Below are 7685 nucleotides of genomic sequence, written 5' to 3'. Positions count from 1 at the left end.
ATTCAAGTAAGTCCTTAACTTCAAATATTGTTCCCTTTCTGTGCCCTCAATGACATCCTTAGCCTTCTCCATTGCCCTAAATATCATCCTCTCTCCGACACATATATCAAACTCAACCTTGAACATATCACGAGCCTCTCTATGAGACAAATTCGGACAGACTCTAATCTTGCTAATCAACTCCTCGGACACCCATTTACACGTCACTGACCTGCTTTTGTTACTCCTTGGACATGTATGCTCATCGACCAATGTTTTGATTTGGTAACTCGGGGGCTGGTTTCTCCTTGCACAGTAAACTTCCCATGGACAAGTTTCATTGTAACATATTACCCTGCACCTGTGTGGTTCAACCTTGAGAAAAAAGGCCTCTCTGCCCAGCTGAATACTGTACTTCCTGACTGCATCCTTAAACTGCTGCATCGTGCCAAACTCCATTCCTAATTCCAGTCTAATTTTACCAAATTTCGTATCTGGATTATACTGAGGGAATACCGGGTTTTCATCCTCAGAATCAGAACCAGGTGGGGTGTGCAGCTCTTCAGAATGATACTGATACTCAGTGGGTTCTTCATCCTGGTCATGAGGGTTAGGAACAACCACCCTTGGAGCCTGATTCTCTTCCCTAGGTGGAAGAATCTTCTGTCCAGATGGACGGGGTCTTTGATGATACCTCCGGCCTTGAACCCCACAACCTGCATCGTCATCTAATTTTACAACATAAAGCATTCATATGATTAATTTTTTAATTAGCAAACATCTTATGACAGGTAAAACACAGTCCCAACAATATTCAATATTTCAACTAGGATCTACAATTCATGTACTTACCAGCATGTGCATCACTATTGTTTTGTGGTACAGGTTGAGCTCTACCAGATGGTTGGGGCCTCGCATGTTTCTTCCTGGGTTTTCTTCCCCTGCCTTGGGCTTCTTCAGGATTAGATTGACCCGCCTGGTCTTCAACATGTGTCTGATGGTTGTCTCCTATGTTGGGGGCCTCGTTTTCCATTGTTCCAGCCTGAGTTTCATTACAAACCTTTTCAGTAGCAGCCTCATCTGGCAACGCAGAATCATACCCCCCTTTGTTCAGCATTGTTTCGTCCTCTTCTTGCTCTTCTTCCTCCTGATGTGGGGGATCATCATCCTCTTCTTGCTCTTGTTCCACCTCTTGTGGGGGATCAGCTTGATGATTTGATTGATTTTCTGAAGGATCTCCCTCTACTTCTGTATTTTCATATCCTTCATCCTGTTCATTTTCTTCGGCTTCATGCTGATGAATTTGCTGATCCACTAAATCAAGAGTCTCAACTTCTTCGTTACCAATAAGCTCAGCCTCATCAACATACTCTGGCTCCGCATCAACTGGATGCTCAAAATACAAGTGGACCCTGTTTTCATTCCTCAATGCAGCTTCACACAACTTAACCACATCGGCATCCCTCCTGAGCACCCGTAACCCGTTACCTAAATCCTTCCCGGGCTCCAACCAATAAACTTCAGTATACCTAGTATACCCTAAATCTAGAAACAAGCCTTCCACAAGGAATAGGTTGCATGTATCAACGTGCACCCTGTCGATGATACTCACTGTACCACCATTATACTTCAGCACACCATCCGCATCTTTCTCTAACCAACCCCGATGGTGATAAACAAATGTGATATGTGTAGCCATCTGACAAAAGTCATCACAAAAGTTATAATGAGCTAACACAACACATCAAACTACCATCATCATACCTCCATATTCAAACCCCAACTGGCTGATAATAACAACAACAAAAACATAAAATGCTTACCAAAATTTTCGTTCTTCCACAACGATTTCTTCACTCCGAATCAACGCCAAACGTGTCACTGCATATGACGTTACGAAATCCAAGAGACGGATATAAAGCGACAGCAGACGAACACAGACAGAGACCACCACCAAGAAACTCTTCAGTTTCGCGCGTCCAACTTCGTCTTAGTTACATATGGTCTTTCACTAAAGGGTTAATCTAGTAATTTCATTTGAATTGTCCAATTAGGGTTTTAAAAATTAGGGATTTAGGAACAAAACGGATAGTGAAGCCTAATAGGGAGGCCACGTTGGACTTCCGTTTGCCACATCACCAAGCGCCGTTCAACGGAGAAGGGTTCTCCTCACGGGTGGTCAGATTTGTACCGTTTTAAAATTTTTGGAGGGTATTATTGTCGTTATCAAATATTAGGGTTATTTTTGTCAGCGTTTTACAAATTCGGGGGCATAATTGGTAATTTACTCTATATCTAAGTATCCTTTTTAGTGCTTTCCAATGATTGACAGTGGGATTGTGCATATACTGACAAATCTTGCTAACAGTAAATGTGAGGTCTGGCCTAGTAAGTGTGAGATATTAAAGGGCTCCTGCAATAGAATAAAATAATTTTGGATCTTCAAAATGAGAGGAATCATTAGCTGACAATTTTGAAGAAACAACCATAGGAGTTGGGGTTGAATTAGCCATAGTCATTTTGGTTCTGTCAAGTAAGTCAGTGATATATTTCTTTTGATGCAGTAAAATTTGAGAATCATTCACATAATTGGCTTCTAAGCCAAGAAAAAAACTGAATTTGCCAAGGTCTTTAAGAGAGAAAATAAAGTGAAGTTGTTGAATTAATAATTGTAATTCAGAGGGGTTATCTCCAGTTAATAGAATGTCATCAACATATGCACATAATAGAGTTACAGATGTATTAGTATGTCTTATGAATAAAGAAGGATCTGAACGAGTACTAATAAAATCAAACTTCTTTAATGTGGCAGATAAGGTTAGAAACCAAGCTCTAGGAGCTTGTTTGAGTCCATAAATAGCTTTTCGTAATCTGCAAACAAGAGAAGGGTTAGTGTCACAAAATCCTGGAGGTTGTTGCATATAAACAGTTTCATGTAAATCACCATTGAGAAATGCATTGTCAAAATCAAATTGTCTCAATTGCCAGCCTCGAGACAAGGCAATTGAGAGCACAATTCGGATAGTTTGAGGTTTAATCACAGGACTAAAGGTTTGCTCAAAGTCCACACCCTCTCTTTGATGAAATCCCTTGGCCACAAGTCTAGCTTTATATCTAATGACTTGGCCTTGAGGGTTCTTTTTCAATGCAAAGACCCATTTGCTGCCTATAATGACAGCACTAGGTGGTGGGGAGATTAGATCCCATGTTTGGCATTTTAAAAGTGCAGAATACTCAGTTTGCATTGCCTGTTTCCAATGAGCATGGTTTAATGTTTCTGAAGCTGTTTTTGGTATATGATGTAGAAAATTTGAATCACTATGCAATGAGGAAGTGATAGTAGAAAAGGCTCGAGGTTTAGAGATTCCAGATTTAGATATGGTTTTCATTGGGTGAATGTTGGATGGTGGTGGAGGAAGAGGTGGTGATACTTGTGATGAAAAAGAAGAGATAATGGGTGGTTGAAGAGGTAACACTATTTCCATATCTGAAGTTGGAATTGGGCCAGTAGGCATTGTGGGAGATTAAAGGTCACGATTTACTGATGTAAGATGTAAAGCTGAGTGAGGTAGATTTGAAGAGGGAGGGGAGGAGATGGAGGGAGAAATTGGTGGTTCTAAAGGAGGTGTGTGTGATTGAATTGGTGATGATGGTCCAGGGATAACTTGTGGTGTAGGTAAGAGAGGTGAGGAGTCTGAAATAGAAGAATGTTGTGAAGTAAAATGGGAAGAATATAAGAATCTTGTTTCATCAAAAACAACATTTCTTGATATATATAGTTTACCTGATGGAGAAAGACACTTATAGCCTTTGTGACTAAAATCATAGCCTAAAAATAAACATAAATGAGATTTGTAATCAAATTTATGTTTGTTGTAAGGCCTCAAGAGAGGATAGCAAGCACAGCCAAATACTTTGAGAAAAGTGCAATCTGGTTGCTGATGAAAGAATTTCTCCAAGGGAGATAATTGATTGAGAATAGGAGTGGGAAGTCGATTAATGAGATAAGCAGCAGTTTGGAATGCATAATCCCAGAACCGTAATGGAAGAGCAGCTGTAGCAAGAAGTGATAGACCAACTTCTGTAAGATGTCAATGTTTTCTTTCCACTGTCCCTTGTTGTTGATGTGTATAAGGACATGAAAGTCTATGAATAATTCCCTGCTCAGTCAAATAAGTCTTGAAGGAATTAGACAAAAATTCAAGACCATGATCACTTTGTATAGCTTTAAGCTGATGTCCAGTTTGTCTTTCCAAAGTAGTTTTATATTGCTTAAAAGCTGCTAAGGCTTTAGATTTATTAACCAGAAGAGAAAGAGAAGTGTATCTACTATAAGCATCTACAAAACTAATATAATACCTAAAACCATGGTCTCCAAATATCTATGTAGATAAGTTCTAAGGGATGCACATACACAGATTGAGAATTTGAAAAAGGTAATTGATGTAACTTTGCCATATAACAGAATTCACAAATAGATATAGGAGTAGAGCATTTTGCATGTAAAATTTTATTTTTATTCAGAATATGTGAGACAGTTTTCATAGAGGGATGGTCAAGTCTCTTATGCCATGTATCTATAGAATTATTGAGAATTGAAGTAGCAGTTAATGTAGTTTGTTGCTTTACACAATTTGGGGTTGGAGAAAGAGTTTTTAGTACAAACAGATTGGAAAACACATAAATTCCATTCTTAGCTATCCCTTGAAGTAGATGATTCGTGGTAGCCTGATCACGAACAAAGCAATGGTGAGGCCAAAACTCAAAAAAGACCAAGTTATCAGCTGCAAATTTAGAAACGCTAAAGAGATTTTGGGTTATTTGAGGCACAAGTAATAGATTAGTTAATTTGAAAGAAAGAGCAGTATTTGAATCATAAAGAATAGAAGAACCAGAGTTAGAAATCTTGATACCTTGACCATTACCTATATACAACTGATCTGACCTAATCTGATTCTCAGCAGCTTGAATAATGTTATTAGGTTCAGCTGTCACATGGTGACTGGCTCCAGAGTCAGGATACCAAGCTGTATTTTGTGACGATGATGATGATGGTGGTGCTGCCAAGAATGCCCTAAGTTGATGAAAGGATGGTGGAGGAGCTGGAGGGTGATATGATTGAGCTGAAAATGTTGCATTAGATGACTGAAATTGCTGGTCAAATCTGTAATAACAACTCCAAGCAGCATGTCCGGGGCAATTACAGATCTGACAAAACAAGCGACTTGAGTTGGTAAATCTACCACCTCTCATAAATCTTCCTCCTCTTCCTCTGCCTCTAGAAGGATCGTAGTTTCTTTGGAAATTCTGATCCGAAGGGATAGAAGATTGAGATAAATTGGCTAAAGAAATTGGTTGTGAAGGTTTCTTGAATCGATTTAGCATGTCTTCATGTAACACCCTAAGTTATATCCTATCTTTGAAGGTCTTTAAATAAGGTGCCACACTCGATAGAGAAAGAGACTGAACTTAATCGTTATGCAAGGAAGGGAGGAAGTGCGCGTGAAGAAGAAAACAAGTAGTACTAAAACGATAATAAATATGAAATAATAAACTTATCCATGAGTACGGTTCAAAATAAAATGCTTAGAGGTAATTAAACAAAGAAAAGAAAATAATATGTCCTAACTAATTTCGTCGAAGAGGCTCCCATACTTGTGTCATATCCTATCCTTGATCAGGACCCTTCAGTTATTCACGAATCGAGGTATCAGTGATTTTTCTCCAACATCTTTTCGCGCAGTGAAGATCTGGTTCCGTTGTGTGGGATGAACTAGGACTTGACGGCAGCTGGGGTTCTCCTTCCACGAACTCTCGACCTAAGTAGATAGTTTGGAGCACGGTAGTCGTAGTCGTAACTACCCACGCGTGCTTCGAGGGGGTCATACTCAGAAGTTACCTTCGGGGGCACTGCGTCGTCTCTATCCGCTATGCCATGTTCCTCTGGAGACAGTATGGGAAAAGAAAAAGGGATGAGAACCTAACGTCTCAGTAGGAGTGCTATGCAACACCTCCGTATCTATCTCCAGCCCACGTGCAGGATTTTAAAAGAAACTCGTACGATATGACATGTAATATGAACCTCTTGTAAAGCGTAAAACATATAGGTAAAAAGGAAAGAACATAGAAAGAAAATAGAAGGATAACATCTTAAGTAATATCAACATAATCATAAATAAATCTTAAAAAAACATAAAAATCAAACTTTCATTCATGCTTTCTCCTTTCTTAACTTATAATTTTTATGGAATGTATTGAGTTCAAACCGGTATAAAATGAGAGTCCCCTTCCCTTATCGAAGGTTCTTATCTCGAATGTCTTGGCGATCACCTTCCCTTACAGAAGGATCATCTCGATCTATCACCCTCCCTTACCGAGGGATCATCTCGATATCTTGTCTTTGGGGGTCACATTCCCTTACCGAAGGATCATTACCTCAGTTCAATTTACAATCAAGGTTATTTTAAGCATACATAAAAAGAGAGTCATACAAGAAGCATTCATGAAGATGGATAAAATTAGGATATACTAAATGTAACATGGTAAAAGGTATGTACTCTCAACATTAAAGGAACATAAATGATATACTGATATGAAAAGTCATGTAAATACACAGGATAAAATTAGGATATACTAAATAATTAAATAAAACATGGTAGAAAGGTATATACTCTCAACATTAAAAAAACATTAATGACATAATGATATGAAAAGTCATGTAAATGCACATGGTAGAATTAGGGTATATTAAATAATTAAATAAAACATGGTAAAAAGGTATGTACTCATGAATCAAGAGATTATGAATGACAAAAATAGATGGACATGGTCAATATGGATAAGGGATGAAAAAAAAAGGTACTTAATGCTATGAGACACATAAAAGATAAAAGATAGTAACCATGCATGGATGGAAGAAAAATAACTAGAGCATACTACATGCCAACATAAAGTGAGAAAGGCATAATTCCCTACTCTTTTTCCTAACGCTTCTTCGAGCTTGCCTCTTGTGTTTGCACACAGAATATTATTTCTTTGTAGAGAGAAGTGAGAGGATTATTATTTGAGAGGAGTGATTTTCTACCTATGGGTGCTCCCCTATTTATATACATTTGGGGATTAAATTTCAAACGGAGGCTGGTTACTATGTTCCTATACATACATTCAAAATTCTAAACTTATCTCCTACCTGATTTTCAAATTTCGAATTTAATTTTGTTTCTAGAAGGGGTGGTTGTTACACTTCATATGCTACCAGGTATGATTCTGTTTCAACTACTGCAAACTTGCCCATTTTTGCCATGACAGTGCCAATGAAGCCTTGATATTCTTCGGTGACTCCATCAAGAATGGTTTGAATATATTCATCTTCAGAGAACGGTGCCTCTAAGGCAATTAATGAATCTACTAATTGCCTAATTTTTATAAGATATTCAGTAGTAGTAGTAGTGAGTCTTACAGACTTTAATTGTGATAGAAGACTCTGAATTTCTTGTCCTTGATAATGCTGTAAAGAATTCAAGAATAGTATCCCACATCTCATAGAAGAATTTGCAGTGCACAATCTTGTTTTTGAAAGTTGTATCCATAGATGCCAATAGCCATGTCATAAGAGATTTGTCCTGGAGTCTCCATTCTTTGAAGGTTTCTGATTCAATCTTTGTTGGCTTTGCTGGGTCTCCAGAATCCACCATTTGAGCTGGGAT

This window comes from Arachis ipaensis, chromosome B10 (genome assembly GCF_000816755.2).
Source record: "Arachis ipaensis cultivar K30076 chromosome B10, Araip1.1, whole genome shotgun sequence".
Lineage (NCBI taxonomy): Eukaryota > Viridiplantae > Streptophyta > Magnoliopsida > Fabales > Fabaceae > Arachis > Arachis ipaensis.
The sequence above is the reverse complement of the archived record's forward strand: the minus strand, read 5'-3'. Positions refer to the sequence as shown.